General features: G+C 37.0%; 2 long non-coding RNA genes and 1 pseudogene across 2 annotated transcripts; all 3 read right to left on the bottom strand.

Moving 5' to 3' along the window:
* Window positions 1-109: 109 nt before the first annotated feature.
* Window positions 110-1,893, bottom strand: LOC135117257 (uncharacterized). Its single transcript, XR_010276747.1, has 2 exons — window positions 1,722-1,893; window positions 110-297 (listed from the first exon to the last, which is right to left on the bottom strand). It is a non-coding gene; the product is annotated as an uncharacterized LOC135117257 (long non-coding RNA).
* A 590-nt stretch (window positions 1,894-2,483) lies between these two features.
* Window positions 2,484-12,964, bottom strand: LOC135117219 (ruvB-like helicase 2; annotated as a pseudogene).
* LOC135117224 (uncharacterized) lies at window positions 6,440-8,125 on the bottom strand. Its single transcript, XR_010276714.1, has 3 exons — window positions 8,034-8,125; window positions 7,150-7,261; window positions 6,440-6,650 (listed from the first exon to the last, which is right to left on the bottom strand). It is a non-coding gene; the product is annotated as an uncharacterized LOC135117224 (long non-coding RNA).
* Window positions 12,965-20,981: the final 8,017 nt, after the last annotated feature.

The following is a 20,981-nucleotide window of genomic DNA, read 5'->3' as shown; positions in this document are numbered from 1 at the left end:
GACACAATTTTTCATACGTCTACTAAGTTTTGTGGTCAAAGCAATTGATTCATTTAAAAATCAAACCTAGTTCACAACCTGCATTAGAGGTAAAATAAAAACACAAATTCAAGTTAAAATAACCATTTACTTAACATAATACATTTAGAACTGTTATCACGCTCTCTACAATACATTTGCCTAAGCTTGTGTTTATAACGCTTATTCCTTAGTCCTGTAGTTCTTGATGTTGCAGAGCACCCAGTGAGGGACGATAGACCAGCCGACCACCATGGCGCTGATGAGGAATACCATCTCCTGAAAAGAGAAACACATTGTTAAATTTTGTATTGGTGTCTATATTTTACTTATCTATACTAATATTCTAACTAAGCTGAAGAGTTTGTTTTGTTTGAGCACTAATCTCAGGAACTACTGGTCTGATTTGAAAATTTCTTTTAGTGTTAGATAGCCCATTTATCGAGGAAGGCTATGGGCTACTTTTTATCCCGGTACGGAAGTAGTTCTCACGGGATGCGGGTGAAACCACTGGCAGAAGCTAGTCTATATGATAAAGAGGAAACATTTGTTTGTTTATTTCATTTAAAAGCTCGGAAATTACTGAACCAATTTGAAAATTATTTCAATGTCAATCCCTTAGTAATATTGGTTCTATTTTATTTGGATATGGGCAGAGCGTTTCCTGAGACATGGATGAAACTGCAGGAAACAGTGCTTGGATTAATTAAAAGTTGCATTAGATAGATGAGGTATAGGTCACCAAGCTGATTACAACCACAAGATAGAGATACAAGCCATTCACTTATACAGCTAGCCCTATGCCTGGACAGTATCATTCATTTTGGTGGTTGGTTGCTAGCTGAATAAACACAAAAGCTGATTGTAAAATTCAAAATTTTTGGCATGGGAGTGGCTTAGAAATAGGGCTGCCATCTCAATTTCGTCCAAACCGGACAAAGATTCATAATATAAATGTATTCGTGTATGTTTTAATGTTATAATATTTTGTATTGTACTTTTCTATGGGCCTTAGATGCCTGGTTCAAATAAATAAATAAATAATAATATGCAAAAACTACCTAATTTTCAATTGTCCGGTTTTCCCTGGACCTCCGGACAGTCTCCAAATGAGGACCAATCCGGGAAAAACCAGACAGATGGCAGCAGCCCTACTTAGAAAGAACCTGAGAGCCTAAACTGACTCTGCATGGTTGTGAACATTTTGCAGCCATTATGGTACATAAACAAAGCTACATCTTATAAGATTGTTTGACAATAGTTGAATTTTATCCAAGTAATTGCAGGATACTTCATTATGTATCATCACTTACATACAAGATACTTGGTGAAACCTATAACCGTTCCTAGTCAGTTGGGCAAAATATCTAACCTTAGAATTGCTTTACCACCATAATAGAAATGCGGAAAAATTGATTTGATTCGAAATACAAGTTTCACTAGCTCTTTATAATTAGAACACAGGACTAGGAGGCAAAACATCGACAATATAGATCCATTAATTTACAAAGGGCTTGGTTTACACCCTGCTATCATAGATAACCTATATTTTGTCGAATTACGTAATTCACAAATTGTTTATTTAAAGTTTTAAAAGTTTAATATGTATTCAAAAGACAAGAATAACTCTTTTTGGACATAATAAATTAATATTGAGTGAAGTAACATGAGTTTTTGTATGAGGAAATGCAAAATATACTTACGCCAGTGGACACCTTGTTTCTGGCAGGAGTGGCGATCACGCTCATGTTCCTGGTCTGAGCGACATTTTAAGGATTTGGGCATTGGCTTTGAAAAGGCTCCTGGCAGCGAACATCTTGATTTTATGATTTTTGTCTTGAAAAATGCGATCAAAATTCTTCACTACAAAGTGACAATCTGATTGACGTTTTAAAAATCAATTGTAGCTTAGAGATGTGATAAGTGGTCGTGGATTTAGTCGATTCGAATCACTCATCTTAGTCGATTTTAGTTTATAATTTTAATATTTTATTTGGTGTTCCATTTGGGACTAGAAGAAGAAAACTCTTTGCAATAGAAAAACATTAGTGAGAAAAATAAGTTCAAATGCTCTTAAAATTCAAGAAAACTTTTAGTAAAATCTTAATCGTACCTATTTAATTTTATTAACTTGTATGTATTCCGAAATCCGCCCGTTGGAAAAGTAAAAATGTTTTTGAAAAGGGCTTTTTAATAACAATATTTTTAACACTGATTTCTCGATTCAACTAAAATTTCGTTCTAATTAGTACAAACTGAACATCTCTAGTATAATGTTGCCAGTTTACTTATAACGTTTATACCATTTCAGTTGTTCAGATATTTTAAAAATTAATCTTACAGCGTTGCGGTTTCATTAATTACAAAATAAGACGAGACGCAATGAATACAAGCACCTCTGAGATTATTCTATCTATGGTCTAAGACCACCTCTTTCACTCTCGGTTAAAAAAACAACGCATAGGTACATCGAGACATTTATTTAATAAAAACTTACATAATAAACCTTAGCAAAAGTAACTTAAAGTACGTCTTCTAGTAGAACCAAACTGACTTGTCGAGTCAATTACTATTAATAATTATTACTTTTAAAGCAAATACATTTGGAATAGTTGAGTGCTGTTTTACTGGGAGACTTCCATTAATTGTGGGGCGTCTGAAACAACACAAATTATTATTAAAAGAAGCATTTTCAGTTTACATTAAATAAAATATTTAATTTGAATACGGCTAGAACTGAAAATATGAAAACAAACAACTTATTGAATTAATATTATTAGAAATAAATGTTTCGCTTAAATAATTTGGGGTCTGTTCTTAATAAAAAAAAAAAAATGTCATTTATTTCAGGCAAGTTCACCCATATCAGAAATTCACAAAACAGATTACTATTATTCATTAGAAAAATCAATATAGTAATCTGTTCTGATATATGAACTCAATAAAACCAAAGGCTTTTACGGTTTTATAATAAAATTGCTACTCAGCTACTCACTTCGAATGTATTTTTATGTATACCTCAGTTTTTACCTAGCTAGGTACCAACAACTATATTCTTATTTGTCAAAATACAGACACATTAGCATAACAAACAGTTTTTAAACCTTATTTATTTTCACATAAGTAAATAATATATCCTATTTATACGCATATTCTACATATCCTATCTAAACCTGTTGCATTTTCTACCAATCTACTAAACAACTTACTAAACTAGCAACACTCACCCCCAGAGCCGTCATTAAACATGAATTCGTCCTGATACTCTTTTGAGGAACTGCTCCAGCGATGCTCGTCCAAGAACAGAGAGTACACCTTCTTTACGTCTTCCATGCTCACCTGTGACAAGAAAAGAGGATTGAAACCTAAAATTACAACCTTTATTGTAGTTTTCTTAAACACACGAAAACATTACAATTAAGAAAATAACCCAAGTCAAATTAGGGTATACCTAAGTATATCTTGGACATTAATGACTGTGTTTCGGATGGCACGTGGAACTGTAGGTCCCGGCTGTCATTGAACATCATTGGCAGTCGTTACGGGTAGTCAGAAGCCAGTAAGACTGACACCAGTCTAACCAAGGGGTATCAGGTTGACCGGGTAACTGGGTTGAGGTGGACAGATAGGCAGTCGCTCCTTGTGGCACACAGGAATTCAGCCACCCAGTTAGACTGGGAGCCGACCCCAACATGATTGGGAAAAAGGCTCGGAGGATTAAATATTTACTAAGATATAACGCAACAAAGATTGAGAGTGGACTCATGACGTCACGTCTATGTAAAATTTGTACTTAAGTGACGTAACATAAAATTCAATCGTGTTATTTGTTTTGTGAGAGAAAGAAAAATACGTGTCCATTATTTTTGGGTTATCTTAAAGACTGACTAATTACTTTTTGGCTATTGTATATATATCATCATCATCATCTCAGCCGGCGGACGTCCACTGCTGAACATAGGCCTCCTGCGTCGACGGCGACTTTTATAAGGTCGTCTGTCCACCTCATTGGTGGACGTCCTACGCTATTGTAAATAATATAAAGTATATAACAAACCTCAGTAGCCTTCCTGCGTTTAGCGACAAGCGAGGCAGTAGTAATCAGTTGTATGGCGTATCGGGCGAGGTCTCAGTGGCCACTCGAGTCAGTACCGTTAGAGCGTCGCTCGACATCTGACAGTCTTCTTCTTCGCATCTGGATAAAAAGTTAAATTGTTAAGTACTTATATTGTAAGGGAATAAGTATACTAACAGGTCGCTTCAACAGGTATCTGTGGAGATCTAAGGGGAGGCCTATGTTTAGCAGTGGACGTCCGCCGGCTGAGATGATGAAGTATACTAATAGAGAATTGAGGTTGAGGAGGTCAGATAGGCAGTCGCTCCTTGTAAAAGTACTGGTACTCAGCTGGATCCGGTTAGACTGGAAGCCGAGCCCAACATAGTTGGGAAAAAGGCTCGGAGGATGATGAGTATACGAAAAAAATTATATAGAAAGTTGCCCAGAAAATTATTTAATTAAAACGGCAAATTGCGAGTCGGACTCGTGAACTTCGGTTCCATACAATTTTCTACAGAATCAAAGAAAATATGAACGTTTGTTTTATAAGAGGCCCTAAAATATTTATTTAATTTTAGTAACAGAATTACATTTCTGAAAATTGTAACTTCCTGTCATGATTTAAGTATATCGGGTGTCGTTCACAATCACATTAAATGAAATGCGTTAATATACTGGTTAATATATGTCGATTAATACAAACAAAAAAGAAAAATACGTAAAAATAAAAAAATTTTTTCAAACAAAGTAAATAGAATAAAAATGTGTGAAAATTAGAACACCATATAAAAGCCAGTCATTACAAACAACTGAAATTCTCCCTTGAAAACTGACAGCTGTCAACTGATCAAAACATTCGATACTCCTAACTTTATCTCTGCTTTACACATGATGTTGTAAATTATAAAACGAAAATGACTCCTGTGGTTAAACCACTGAATGAATTAGGTTATTTTTACAATTCGCCATAGAATATCATAAAGTATATGCGATAGGATTTAATGTGATTGTGAACGACACCCGATATAATAAGGTCCCATTTTAACCCTTTGGATACGGAACCTTTAAAACAAGCAAAAATATTTGTTTGGTGTACAGGAGCCCCTAAAATATCAATTTTGATGGCTGTGTCTGCCTGTTTGTGCCACCAAACTCCAAAACCTAAAATAACTTAATTTTTTATATTAAAATCTACCAACATACCTGATATTAAGAATCTCTCTCAACTCTTGATGAGAATACGGCGAAGTAGGCACGATGATCATTCTATCGAGCAAATCCAGCGGTATTCCGTGCGGGGATCGGTAATTAGTGCCGCGGATGCGCGTAATACCGCGGTTAGTCGCCATGATGACGACGGGCGCGGTGTCCGACTCTAACGCGCGGTTTAGGTACGAGAAGCATTCTATGTCCAGCATGTGAGCCTACGAAGGGAAAATATATTTAGATAAGTAATTTATAGTGTTTTAACCAACACAAGAAAAGTCAGTTTTCTTAAAAACCGCCATTTACCGGATTTTTAAAGAGTTTTTCCGACTTAAAAAAGGTTCTAAGTATGTTTCAATGTTATTTCGAAGTAAAGCATCTCTAACCGATTTCAAAAAGGAGGTATGTAAGTTAGTCAATCATCTCACGTTTAAAGAGTTGTTAACCGACTTCAAAAAGGAGGTTCTGTGTTTGATCTGTCAAGTATCTATGTAAGTTTTAGCCTGATTATCACACTTTTGGCTGAACCGACTTCAAAAGAGAGAGAGAATGTTCTAGCTAAGTATACTATTAAAATAGTTGTTGTATATAAGTAATGTACAAGGCAGTATGTACAGCGCGCGGGCTCGGTAATTAGTGCCGCGGATGCGTAATACCGGGTTAGTCGCCATGATGACGACGGGCGCGGTGTCCGACTAACGCGCGGTTTAGGTACGAGAAGCACTCTATGTCCAACATGTGAGCCTACGAAGGAAAAAATATATTTAGATAAGTAATTTATAGTGTTTTATGACTAATACCTAAAAGTCATTGACAACATAAATGACAGTTAAAAACCGCTGTTTAACCGACATCAAAAAGAAGGTGTCAGTTTTGGCCAGTTAAGTATGTATGTTTTAGCGCCGTTATCTTACGTCAAAGTAAAGAGTTTTAACCGACTTCAAAAAGGTGGTTCTAAGTATGTTTCAATGTTATTTTTAAGTAAAGTGTCTTTAACCGACTTCAAAAAGGAGGTACCTATGTATGTTTGTCAATTATCTCACGTTTAAAGAGTTCTTAACAGACTACAAAAATTGAGATTCTGTGTTTGATCTATCAAGTATCTCTGTAAGTTTCTAGCCCGATAATCACACTTTTGGCTGAACCGACTTCAAAAAAGGAGGAGCAAGTTTTAGCTAAGTTAACTATTAAAGTAGTGTTGTTGTATATGCGTAATGTACAACGCAGTATGTATAGCGCGCGGGGCTCGGTAATTAGTGCCGCGGATGCGCGTAATACCGCGGTTAGTCGCCATGATGACGACGGGCGCGGTGTCCGACTCTAACGCGCGGTTTAGGTACGAGAAGCACTCTATGTCCAGCATGTGAGCCTAGAGGATGAAACAAAAGTAATTTAAAACCTTTTTACAAAAAAATGACACCCAAAACACTGAAAGCAAAGAAAAACCGCTCAAGTGCGAGGTCGGACTCGCGCACGAAGGGTTTCCGTTGTCACGACATAACATGAAAACGGCTTGACCGATTTGGCTGAAAATTAGAAGTTAACTTAGACCCGGGAGAAGGTTTAGGATAGTTTTGTCACTATCTGGCTACGGGACTCGGGTGAAACAGCGGGCGAAAGCTAGTGTTACAAATGTTATCAAAGTTTGTTGGAAGATCATTTTAGAGGTAAGTTTAAAATTTTTGTATCGGGGAAACCTTTCGAAAACGTGTTTTGAAATTAACAGTGTTTTCAGTAATATGTTCAAGATTAATATATATTTTTTTTCATTCAAAAACTGTATAGATTTGGCCAAAAATTGTTTGAGGCAAGCTAATTTCGGCATTCAGTGCCTTACATAAATAAATAATTAGTATAAATAGTCTGACCTCGTCTATGAATAGTACTCGGGTATCATCTCGGATTTGCCCTCCTCGCGCCATTCCGCCACTCGGCTGTTGATCTGCTCGCGAATCTCGGATTTTATCTCACCGGTATCACCTGTGGAATAAAGTAAAAAATATTTATATTAGAAATTGATTTATTAACTAGTTTGGTAAGTATACAAGGTGTTGATTTGCATTTGTGCCATATTTCAGGAGGAGGACATGAAATACGTAAATAAACGATTGGAATTACAGTAGACGGAAAATAGCTAAATATGCACTGCTGTTTTTGTCAATGTAATGTCGTAGTATTTCTGAAGTAATCCAATTTTATGAATGATCGTTGCGTATGCTTTGTGTTTGCGTTTGTATGAGGGCGCAGCACGGTTTTAAGGCCAGTAACACACGCGCCAAGTTTAAATACGGCTAGATGACATAAAATTAAGAACCAATTTTTGTTGATTTGGGTCGAAAATCATTAGCATAATTACGTCCTTGAATATTGCACGGATGCAAATCAACAGCTTGTAGATTGTAAGAAAGTAAAGAAATGGCTGTATGTATGTTTGTTATTGTTTCAAAAGCAAAGCTACTAATTACTTTCAACAGAATGGATATCTCTCTATTTTATCTCGAAGACATATAGAGAGTTGCTACCTAATTATTACCAGTTGCCATTGGTTGCTACCAATTTTTATCTCCGTATTGAAGTTAAAACAGCCACGAAAGGTCTCTGGTCTCTAACTGTCACTTTCTTCAGCAAAAGTATTGAGTTTTTCTAACCAAGAGTTGTTACCTAATTGCTACCTCCCATTTTTTAGATTTCGGGGCTATGAATATATGTAATAATAAATAGTTTTTTATTTTTTTTTATTGCAAGTTCTTACCAGAGAAAAGTGCGAGGAACCCATGAGTCCTGGAGTTGATGACATCTATCTCATGCAGAGTCACTGTGTGTACCACTTCCTTGCGTTTCTATATCACTTTAAATATGTTATCTAACTCTGATATATTTCTTCAAATTGGACATAGTCTTTTCTGAGATTCGCGCGTTCAAAGTCGTGCTAGTTACACTACTCATAAGCTTAGAACCAGGAGAAATGGGATACTTTTATCCCCATCCGGGTATAATAAGTAGTTCCCTCGGTACACATGTGGTAAATGACCCATTACCATGAAATACTTTTACCCGACTGCCGCAGAAGGTATTATGGGTTGCCCGGGTAGCTGTCTTTAAGAGGTCAGATAGGCAGTCGCTCCTTGTGGCTCACTGGTACTCAGCTACATCCGGTTAGACTGGAAGCCGACCCCAACATAGTTGGGTAAGGCTCAGGAGATGATGATGACTGTTACCCAACTGCTGCAGAGGTATTACTCACCGGAGAACAGTGCGAGGAACCCATGAGTCCTAGAGTTGATGACATCTATCTCATGCAGGGTCACAGTGTGTACCACTTCCTTGCGTTTCTGTAGCTCGCCTTCCGGGCATTGCACGAAACGGGCTTGCTGGCCTGGGGATATATCAATTATATAAATTACAATTAATTATACATATAGAATATATAAATTAATTTTATTTTACATGGTTAAACATTATGTTAAATAATCTATTATAAAGGCGAATGTTTGTGTGTTCTGTGCATATTTGTTACTTCTTCACGCGTAAACGGAAAAATGGGTTTTGATGAAACTTGTCTATACTAGTATAAAAAGAGGAAAAAAACTGTAATTGTGTTTGTTTGTAATGAATAAACTCAAAACTACTGAACCGAATTTAAAATTCTTCCTTAAAAGCCACACCTTCCCGAGTTACAAAGGCTATATTTTATCCGTAATTTAATAACCCGCAGCCCCGCAGGCCTTAGCCCTGCTGGGCCGCTGGGGTTGCTGACATCTCTTTGAGGAGCGCGTGGAACAACGCGCGCCATACCGACACGGAGTCTGTCGTCTAAGCAGACAGAGGGACGACTGTTGTACACTTTGGGTACGGAAGTTAAGAAATATGCTATAAGGTTACATACCAGTAGCATCATAGTCTCTGGCTCGAGCGAAACTCCTGCCCAGCCTGTTGATCTTGCCGGTTGCCTTGTCTATGGTGACCACATCGCCTGCTTGCACCTGAAACAAAATTATATCATTATTTATTTATTTATTCTTTACTGCTCTTAACAATAGGTATATAAAGATTATATAAAGAATTAAGACAATTTATGTACAACGGCAAGCAACCTAAGTGGGTTCTCTTACAGCCAACCTTAAAGTATGTTGGGGTGGCTTCCAGTATAACCGGATGCAGCTGAGTACCAGTGTGCCACAAGGAGCGACTGCCCTATCTGACCTCCTAAACCTAGTTACCCGGGCAACATGATACCCCTTGTTTAGAATGGTTGCCGGAATAACTATTCTAAGTAACCCGTAATAAGACGTTCAAATGACATTCTGGACCCACTAATTTAACGTGCGTTGTCAGACTCTTATTGACTAAAACTCATCCACATTATTAGAAAACATGGTTTTAAGAAGTACCCGCTTTAGTAATAGGTGTAGTTCACTACCTTTGTTTGGGACGATGGTTTAAAGCTGGTACCTTTGTAAAACCACGTTTATAATAAGGTGGATCATTTCCTTCTCAAGCCCTTTATGCAACAATCCCGGCCCCAAAACCATAAGCTACACCTAGTATCTTCATTATATACCTTACCTATAGTTATTTGCTGGAGTTTGTTCTACCACTTCTTCTTCCAAGCAAATACACATAGGAAGTGTTTTGGGGGCTGTCTTTTGTAAATTTTAGCAGTCAAATTTGAATAAATGGTTTTTGCTTTCAGTTACACCTAGTCTCTACATTACATACCTTCTCTTTAAGCAGCGAGTCGCACATCTTAGCCCCATATCGTAGTTGGTCTCCATGTCGGTGGTCTTCAGCGTCAGGCGGCCCACCGAGCGCCGCCGCCTCCCGCCGCCCTTTCTACCGCCATCTCTACCACTTCGCCTTCGATTATTTCGGATTCTTCTCTGTGGAGAAGAAGAAAAATAAATATGTATGAGTAAAAATAAGGTAGAAAGAAAATAGGGGAAAAAGTACGTAAAAACCAGCACGAAGGGTCAGTTACCATTATTTATAAAACGGACAAAAATCACGTTTGTTGTATTGTATGGGAGCACCCGAAATATTTATTTTATTTTAGTTTTCAGTATTTGTAAAAGTTCAGTTCTCTAACTATCACGGTTCATGAGATACCTGGTGACAGACGGACGGACAGAGGAGCGAAATCAATAGGGTCCCGTTTTACCCTTTAGGTACGGAACCCTAAAAACAAAAAGTCATTTATTCAAAGTAGGCTGAAAATCCAGCACTTTTGTAGTCAAAATTTACAAAGACAGCCCTCAAAACGCCGCCCTTCACCACTTCTATATTTAATAGGAAAGACAATAAATTTAATTGCATGAGTAATTTTAAATTGGGCAATAAGAACTCGCTTACACGAAAGGTTTCAGACCAATATCTATACAAAGAGCATAATCTATACTAATATTATAAAGAAGAAACTTTGTTTGTTTGTAATGGATAAACTCAAAACTACTGGACCGATTTAAAATATTCTTTCATCATTAGAAAGCTATATTATCTGCGAGTAACATAGGCTATATTTTATCCCGATGCGGGCAGTAGATCCACAGGACGCGGGTGAAACCGCGGGAAAACGGCTAATCTACCTATATAAAGCATTAATACATGTTAGTTACATGGATACCCCTTAAATACTTATTTTATTATTCGTTTTCAGTATTTGTCTAACTATCACAGTTCCTGAGTATGCAGTCACAGATGGACAGTGGTTCCGTTTTTCCCTTTGGGTACAGAACCATAAAAACATACAACAGCGGACATAGACGTTTACACATTTTATATACTGTCGCATTTATAATATCATTAGGATAATGTTACTCACTTTATTCTGACACGATGGACTTTCTGATGGCTTGCGTCAAAGCTTCTGTCTTGCTCATCTCCAAAGAGAATATCTCCGACCCTGGGAACAAACAACTTTTACTAGAGATATGTTATAAAGAGTAGATTTACATTGCTATTGTTTACAGTCTAACCAGATGGGTCACATGGAGACTGCTAATTGATCCAAATTAAGCTGGAAATCAGCAATTTTCGAACATTAGAATTACGTGAGACAGCCAACAAAAACCCATCCTTCACCACTTCCTATCTGACCTATTTAATTACCCAAGTGATCCAGTATCGAAACCAGACAAGTGTTAAGTTTGGTGTATATTTTCAAAACAAACACAGCTTTTTCTTTATACCCCAAAAGCTTCTAAAACTCATCATCTTCTAAGTTGTTTGCCAAGTATATGCAGCTGAGTACCAGTGTTTTACAAAGCAACTGCCTATTTGATCTCTTCAACCCAGTTACCGGGCAGCATAGTACCCTTGGTAATCTGGACCAATTAAAGAAAAACTGTCACTGTTGGGAAGTCACACTATCCCAGAGTTACATAGGCTATATTTTGTCCATATCGGGAAGAAGTTCCCCAGAACACCAGGTAAACCAAGGGTAATAGCTAGTATGTAATGAGGCAAACAGATAGCATGTAATATTTGAACTTACCAGCCATGCTTGTGAATGGAGTATCAGGGCCCAAGGCTTGTGCCAGACCCATAGCAATAGCTGTCTTGCCGTACCAGGCTGACCAGCTAGCAATACCTCTGCCTGCAATTTTACCTAGAAAGATAAATGTTATACCATTAATATTGTGTTTTCACTAAATAGTATAAAACAAAGTCATTTTCTTTGTCCCTTAAATGTAAGCTTAAATCTTGAAAGAATAACGGATTTTAATATATTGAGGGTTTGAAGTTGCAGTTTTATATGTATAACATCCATTAAATGGTGGAGTATTGTACCCATGCAAAGTGTAAGGTCGCTAGTAATTCATAGAGAAAAGTAGCTCGATGTGATGAGATTGAAACTGCTAGAAGTAAGAAATACTATGAAAGCATCTGTGAGCTTAGATATGTAAATTTTGTTAGGGCTGTGCAACTGTGAGCTTAGATATGTAAATTTTGTTAGGGCTTAAGATGCAATCAATCAAACAGAATCAGATGAAAATTGAGTGTAATGTAATGCATAAGCATAACAAAGACTAAAAGTTTCTTCAGCAGACAATTTGAAAAATTATTTCAGTGTTAGATAGCCCATTTATCAAGAAGGCTATAGGCTACTTTTTATCTAGATACAGGCTGTAAGTCCCTAAGAAATTAGTTAAACTGCTTACAGCAGCTTAATTTCATCAAACAAGCAACCCGTTGCCATAGCAACGTGTCAACTCACTAATTACCTTCTCGAATCATCTGTAGGACGACTCAGCGGCCTTCCTCGCCATCTTCTGGCCAACCATGCCTTGAGACACGGCTCTTGGCTCCAAAGTCATCTAGCCCCAATCCTCGTATATGAGTGAGCTCCAATGCGTTCGATGCGTGTAATGGAACGCACCTCTTGAACTTGCAGAGTGTGCTATCGACTATAAAGAAAAAAAAAGAGATTTAGGTAAGATTCATCATTTTCCGAGTCTTTTCCCAACTATGTTGGGGTCGGCTTCAGTCTAACTGGATGCAGATGAGTACTAGTGTGCCACAAGGAGCGACTGCCTATCTGACCTCCCTCAACCCAGTCGATATTCCATGTTTGAAATTATCAAAAACATGAATTTCAAAAGTGAGGTTAAGTTTCAGAACCGGCTTGATAATCAAAACATGCTTTTTAAAAGTTTGTTTTAAAATTGTTGTGGTACTTACAGCCATTTTAAGGTCTAAACTTGTGGTTTATTCACTGATATTGTAAGTAAAATGTGATAAAACAAAACGCGTTCGCGGTCGCTACCCAAACAATGCTGTTGTTATGACATTGACAGAATCGATCAAACGGCAGCTTTGAATTAAAAAACAATACGTTTGGAAATGGACACTATGATTTATAATCACAAAAGTTTTCGAAATATTTAGAACAACTAGAAAAAATACCCAGTTTTTTTTCGATAATAGTTGATTTACATAGTGAAGAAATCCAAGCAAATAAACAGTAGGCCCCGGCTGTATTTTTAACATCTTAGCTTTTGGCTTTACGGGAAGTCAGAAGTCAGACATACAGTCTTACCAAGGAGTATTGGGTTGCAAGGGTAACTGGGTTGAGGAGTGGAGGTTAGATAGGCAGTCGCTCCTTGTAAAACACTGGTACTCAGCTGTATCCAGTTAGGCTGGAAGCCGTCCCAAACCTAGTTGGGAAAAGGCTTGGCAGATGATGATTCCGTCTAAAATTACAATGCGGCAAAAATTACGTACACAATTAAGGCGGGAAGTGGTCAACAATAATTCCATAACCGGCACGCGCATCTAAGGCGCCAAAGGGGTCGGAGCGTCTGAGGCGGGGCGAGGATAACAATACGCGCGCTAGCTTATAACTAAAAGTCGTAAGCGACAAAATGGTTTTGTAATTTTAATATTTAGAAATGATAATTTAATAAAAATTCCTACTACCATTTTAAAGTATGTCTATACTCAACTACTAAAAAAGTTAAGGGCTTAAATCGGTCCCGTTTGCCCATAATATGTGAATCTCTTTTTAAAAGGGTATGTTTGATATATTTTCTCTGTTATAAAAGTTACCTAATCATGTTTCTACAACTAACAAAATAAGGCTTATATCATGAACTTTCAGGTAACCAAGTTGTATTTTGATCCGTTTTGTATTTACTGAGAAAAATTGACATCCTTGGCGCCAAAATTCCAATTCGTCCTCTTAAATCATAATAAATCATAGATATAATATTACTAAACAAGATTGCGCACGCTCAAAATATATATTTACGAAAATGAACTCTATTCTAACGCAATAAGGTACTAAATTGGTTGCATAATACACAGAGGCAAATCCGAGCCGAGAGGGATAGTTCGAACGGAGGCTGTTTGTCTCTTTCTAACACCTTACCAGCATAAAAATGTTGTGATCAAAAGTTTTGTCTTCCCAAAACAATTAAATCACTTATATTTTTATCTTATTTTAACAATTGTAAGTCAACAAATTAATAACAATCGCATTAATTTATTCGTATTTATTATTAAAACATAAACAACATAAATTTTTATTTTCTAGCGGTAACCCTGAACATTCTTGGCGCGTAATCAGCATTTAAAATTTTGTTTATATTTTTGTATTAAATCAATTTAAACTATTAAAATAGTGAAAAGTGTTGCGTTTATACTTGTAAAGTGAATCCTATGGGGTTGCAGTATATCGTTACACAGGTTAGCTAATATTAACATTTTCGTAAATCAAACAACTAGGGTGCCCATGAATTCTTGTAATGAGTCAAAATATGGGTGATGGATTTTAAAACTGTTGTACTATTGTTATAGCTTCCCAAAAATGAAGGAAGGCGACATAAATGGCTTAGCAGTCTATATGTGAAGCAAAAATACAGACAAATCAGTCTTCACTTCGAATGTCCCTGCTTTTATACGGCTAATTCCCGCTAATTTTAACCCTCTCTGCTCGACAAGATTTTGACATATGACTTTACCGTTGATTCGGCGGGAATTTTGAATCGCGACATGGAAGTCAAAATTTGTACTATCTTTCAACACCTGAATTCTAAGTCCGTAATGCCTGATCAGAAGTATTTTAACTATAACTTTAGAGCTCACTTATTTGACAACAACGTGCAAAGGTCAAATAGGGTCAGTTAATTCAGAAAAGATAATAATTACGGTGTTTTAAGTCTATCGAAAAGTTAGGCATTTCAAATTTGGTGAAAACTTACCAATAAATAATCGCATCACTTTCTCAAACACAACACAAACGTCATATTTGTAACATTTTCAATCCGTTGCAATACATTTCGTGCACTTATTTATGTTCAACAACTAAAAAATCAGCACATAAAATACACAATAAAAATGAACAATTTACAAGATCAAAAAGAAGTAGAGTTTGGAATGGAGTACTTTTTTTCAATCAGCGGTGTGCATTCGATACCTAAATCGGATATTTATTATAAATAATCGAATACCAATTTTATACATAGGTATATACCTATTTTTAATAGCAACTTATTTCAATTTTATTTATTAATTTGAAATTATAGGTTCAATTGTTTTTGTTGTTAAGAAAAAGATATTTAAGTTTTATGAAAGTTTTAGCATTAAATTTTTATATGTTGCGTCATTCGTAATAATGTTTAACTTTAATTGAATTTTTATTACCTATTACGGAATTTTAATTTATTCTTATATTATTTCTCAACTATTCTAAGATTTTTGTTTCGGCGGAGGGTAAGCCTGGCGTTCTGAAATATATTGCAATTTGTAACTACCAAAGTAATGTAATTATTTGATGATGAGAAACAATAATAATAATTGATTAAGAGGACGAATTGGAATTTTTGGCGCCAAGGATTTCAATTTTTCTCAGTAAATACAAAACGGATCAAAATACAACTTGGTTACCTGAAAGTTCATGATATAAACCTTATTTTGTTAGTTGTAGAAACATGATTAGGTAACTTTTATAACAGAGAAAATATATCAAACATACCTCTTTTAAAAAGATTCACATATTATGGGCAAACGGGACCGATTTAAGCCTCTTAACTTTTTAGTAGTTGAGTATAGACATACTCTTTAAAATGGTAGTAGGAATTTTTATTAAATTATCATTTCTAAATAATAAAATTACAAAACCATTTTGTCGCTTACGACTTTAGTTATAAGCTAGCGCGCGTATTGTTATCCTCGCCCCGCTCAGACGCTCCGACCCCTTTGGCGCCTTAGATGCGCGTGCCGGTTATGGAATTATTGTTGACCAATTCCTCGCCTTAATTTTAAAGTCACCAAATATTTTTAACCGAATCCCAAAGGAGGTGGTTCTCAATTTGGATGTTTGTTTTGGTCGAAGGGCTATATTCCCCATATTTGTTATTAGGTCCAGGATCTGATGATGGAAACCTTGAGAAATCGAGGGCAACTCTCGAAATTGTAAGCATAGATAAGGTTATAACTTGAGACTCAGATGTATGTCTGATAACACTATGAAACAGTAAAGGTTTGGAGCTGACCTGATGATGGAGACCAGAGAGGTCGAGGGAACTCGACAACCGAACTTCTCTCGTCTCCATCTCCTTCACTGTTGCAGAGGCCTCGTAAATACGAATAATATAAGCACAAACACGAGAAAGTTTAAATATTCAGTTGTCGAGTTCCTCGACCTTCACTGCTCTCCATCATTAGGTCAGCTCAAAGCCTTCACTGTTGAATAGTGCTACCAGGCAAACACCTGAGTGATAAGATTTCAACCTATGTATTTCTGCAACTTTCGAAAGTCGCCCTCGATTTCTCAAGGTTCCATCATCAGATCCTGACCTGATGATAATGGGACCACCTCGAAAGTATACGCTATCAAACAAAAAGAATCATCAAAATCGATAAATAAATGGCGGAGTAATCGCGTAACAAACATACAAAAACGGTCGAATTGAGAACCTCCGCTTTTGGGAAGTCGGTTAAAAATAAGTCGGCGGCAGCCATCTTTCCATCTTGGACCAGCTTTCAATGAACAGCAAACTATTTGCCCTTTCAAACAATAAACTCATCATAAAATTTTGCGATAACTACACCTAACTACGGCTCTCGTCAAATAGCTTTGCCGCTCAGTTAAAAGTTGGAAGTAACGAATCGCCATTAAGTTTGGCAGGTCTACAGGAATCCTGCACATAAAACACCGAAGAAATAAATAAGTCTTCATTTGCCGTCTTCAGAAACCCTAAAACCGAAGATTTTTTTTTATTCCGGCTACAACGTATTTTCTACCACTGATTTTCTAGCATTTTTTTCAAAATAAATTAAGTCATTTTACTTTTCCTAATTTATTTTCAGATTATGGTAAGTATACAAAATTGCAATTTAGTAATATTATAATATCAAATTATTAAATCGATTCTTTATTTTAACGATTCGGATCATTCGATGCAAAACTTCTATCACCGTCGCCATCTTGTCTATGCGTCTTCAAATTTAAAAACAACTAATGTAAACAAACATGGCGAGTTCGATCAGAATTCCCGGTAATTACGATTGGATTTTAAAAGGTATATTTCTAACGGGATGCTAAATATGAAAGGTTTGAATGCGTAAAAATAATTTAAATTTATTTAGTTATTTTATTTAGTACTCACAAATGTGGTTAGATTGGAAAGAAAATAAATATGAGCGTAAATAATTAGGAAAGTGTATGACTGAGTCTTAGACCCCAATTGGGGTCTCAACCGAGCTTGGTGACATTGATGTTCAGACCCCGATTGGGGTCCGCTACAGATTTGACGGTTAAAAGCAGATATTAGTATCTTATGGTCACAAACTGAGTAAATTAAAACTTCAATACCAATCTGTGTTTAATAATCTTAGCAAATTCGGATTTGTCTCACATAGCTTAATCTCATAGTCACCCTATTAGAAAGGGACAAACAGCCTCGGTACTAACTGTTTCACTCGGCTCGTTTTTGGGTATAGGTGCGCAGTCCTGTTTACTAATATTATGTCTATGTAATAAATACTTATTCAAATTAATCATAATTTTAAGTGGTCAAACGTATTTGTGTAAAAGTATTATCAGTGCCAAGTTCAAAAGTTACAGCCTGCTAGAAATACCGAGGTGTTCAGGAATTTGGGTATATCGCATATCGCCAAGTTTAAATCCGTCCATTAGTAAACAAGGTCTTATTTTACCCGATACAGTAGGTTCCATAAACGCGCAATAATTTATGAACCGCACTGACCTTTGCAAAATTAATGGTTTTGGTCCACGATAAAGGTGGTAAGTAAATAATGTATTCTGCGAACGTAAATTAGATTGTGGAGAGTCCACTCTGTTTTTAAACACCTATTCGGAGAAAATATATTTGAAATTGTTAAGAACACAGAGGCTAAATTCTGCAAATTTTACTTAAGCGACACGATTGATATCCAACTAAGATTCAATCACGACTCAATTACGATTGAAATAAACGTTTTATCCTTTTCTGTCATTCAATAATGAAATATATTGTCTGTAAATGATTTAACGATTGCAATATGATTGCAAAGCAGACTAACCTATAGGCCAAATAGCATACCACCAGAAAACCAATGAAATGTCATTGGAATACGATAGAGTCTTACATTAGTAGCAGAATACCCACTAAGATTAAAACTGCTATTAATTGAGATACAATTGTATCCAATTGTCACATTATCAACTTAGCAGAATCAAGCCCCAGTTTGTCATACGTTCGAAGGGAATCACATGGTAAAACCATATTTAAAGCCAATATTTAAAAGTTGGGGTCAGCTTCCAGTCTAACCGGTTTTTGTATAAAGAATGTTTAAGCACGCGCCGCTGCAAGATCACAGCTAGCATGTCTTCGTGCACGAAGGTTGCAGTTTGAAGACGTTTAGAAATGTTCGCGCGCAATGCGTTACTGTTTTGGCTCCAGGTTGCATGGTGCATGGAGAACAAATGACTAGCGGCAGTCCCTTAACTCGGGTGCGGGATTGTTCGCGCGAGTTACCGCGGTACTCTGGTACGCATAAAGGCCTACGAAGGAACACGACGGTTTTAGTCAGTAAGAGTCCGACACTTTCTCACGGTGCTAACCCACAGCGGGAGAGTCATTTGATGATTTCCCATCACAAACAAGGTGACTTAACTCAAAACCTAACCGCCGTTAGCAATATACTATCTGGTGATTTGCTTACTAGAGAAAGATATTAGGCCATTTGACATTAGGCACATACAAGTAAGTAATGTCAAATGCCTAAATACTAAGCAAATCAACAGTTGGAGTATTGGAGCGGCCGTAAGAAAGTAGCGCGCCAAAATGCGAGGTGTGCTAAGGGCGAGGAACGTTAAGCTGCGTCTACGCTAGGAGAGCCAAGCACGAGCGGAGCACGAGCCGAATACAATTCGTCTAGTGTGGACCAACTTAAGCCTCTAACGATCGCGCTGCGAGCATTTCGTTCGTGTTCGGCTGCGTTCCGCCTGTTGTCGGTTTTGACGAAAACAAAGGGATTAGTGATCGTTGTAGGTTCGTTGCACGTCCACACTTGACGCCGCGAACGACAAGCCGAGAACGGCTCCGCTTGTGCTCGGTTCGTCTAGCGTAGACCCGCCTTTGGACCCGATCATGTTTTGGAAAACCAAAATTGTTGATAGACAGGAAAAACAGCACTTTTAAACGTCAGAAATTTACAAAGACAACCCCAAAACGCCCATCCTTCACCACTTCCTAAGTATGTTTGCTGGAAAGAAGAAGTGGCGCAAAACAACCGAGCGGTGCAACAAAGAACCCGAACGCCTCGTTAGTTCACTCGTAACTGATCCTTTTGGTCATGCTCACGAATTTAAACTACAAGGCCTGACTTACCTGGGCTGCAGGTTGTTCGCGCGAGTTACCGCGGCCCTGGTACATAAAAGGCCTATGACGGAACACGACGGTTTTAGTCAGTTAGAGTCTGACACTCCTCACCGCTGCTAACCCACAGCGGGAGGGGTCATTGATGATTTTGACGTCGTCAAAAAAGGCCTGACTTACCTTCAATAAGGCTTCTCCTGTAATCATCCTGACTCCTTGGTTTGATGAAAAACAATGTTTTCAAATCTTCAGTCTTGTCTCTTTACACGATTTATAGATGTTTCGGACGCGCCTATTATTTATAAAACCTTGATTAGTACACTATTTATAATGTACTATCCATCTATTTATTTATACTTCTTATACTAATCTATAATTACATAAAATTAATGCCACTTTTCTTTGTAATTTTATAGGTAACTCAAGAACGGTCTCACCTATGCCTAGGTACAAAGGCTTTGTTCGGACTATTTAGTAGATGGTTTATAAATGTGAAATTTTCACAAAATTGGTCGAGCGGTTCCTCATTTATATATCACATATTTTCATATCAAAGCACGTACTACTGGCCACTAGTGATATTATAAAGAAAAACAAAATACAATCAGTTTGTAATGGTATAACCTCAAAGCTACCGGATCGATCTTAACCAGATGACACTGTCTGAAAGCTACACTCTTCCCGAGTAACACAGGCTATATTTTATCCCGTTACAGGCGTTAATTCCTACAAAACACAGTTTTACACAAAACCGCTAGTAATATCTTCTAAATATAAGAACTAACGCCACTTTTCGTCGTTATTTTAACTCAAGAACCGGCTCACTCATAAAGCAAATGTTTAGGCTTTATTCTTACTGTTTAGTACCTAGATGTTTTATTTACCTATGTGAATTTTACGCGGGCAACTAGTAGAAGTATAAAATTAGATGGATAGTCAGAGAAATAATTTTAATATTGGTTAGTAATAGCCATGAAATAATGGCCGCTGCGCGATGCTTGTGATTCTGAGATTGCACCCTTTGCATCCCCACTGCTCTAAATACAGATGACAGGGGTACTATAGGACTCATTGCTCTCATTACTCACGCAAATGTAAGCTTAGTGAGAGGAAGTGAAAATTCTGAACTTACTCTCCTAACTTAAGATGAATGCACAACGAAGGCAACGAAAATCTATAGGTAGGTATAAAGAGGAAAATTATGACTGTTTGTTTATATACAGACTCCGCGACTGCTAAACCGAATTGAAAGTTTTTTCACTGTTAGGAAGCTACATTACCTATCTGCGCTGGACTATGTTTTATCCAGGTACGTCAAGAATTTTCTCGGCGGTTAGAAAAATGTTCTTTAAAGTCTGTCAAAACGTCATAACAAACAT

The sequence above is a fragment of the Helicoverpa armigera genome, chromosome 8, assembly GCF_030705265.1.
Source record: "Helicoverpa armigera isolate CAAS_96S chromosome 8, ASM3070526v1, whole genome shotgun sequence".
Taxonomy (NCBI): Eukaryota; Metazoa; Arthropoda; class Insecta; order Lepidoptera; family Noctuidae; genus Helicoverpa; species Helicoverpa armigera.
The sequence above is the reverse complement of the archived record's forward strand: the minus strand, read 5'-3'. Positions and strand labels throughout refer to the sequence as shown.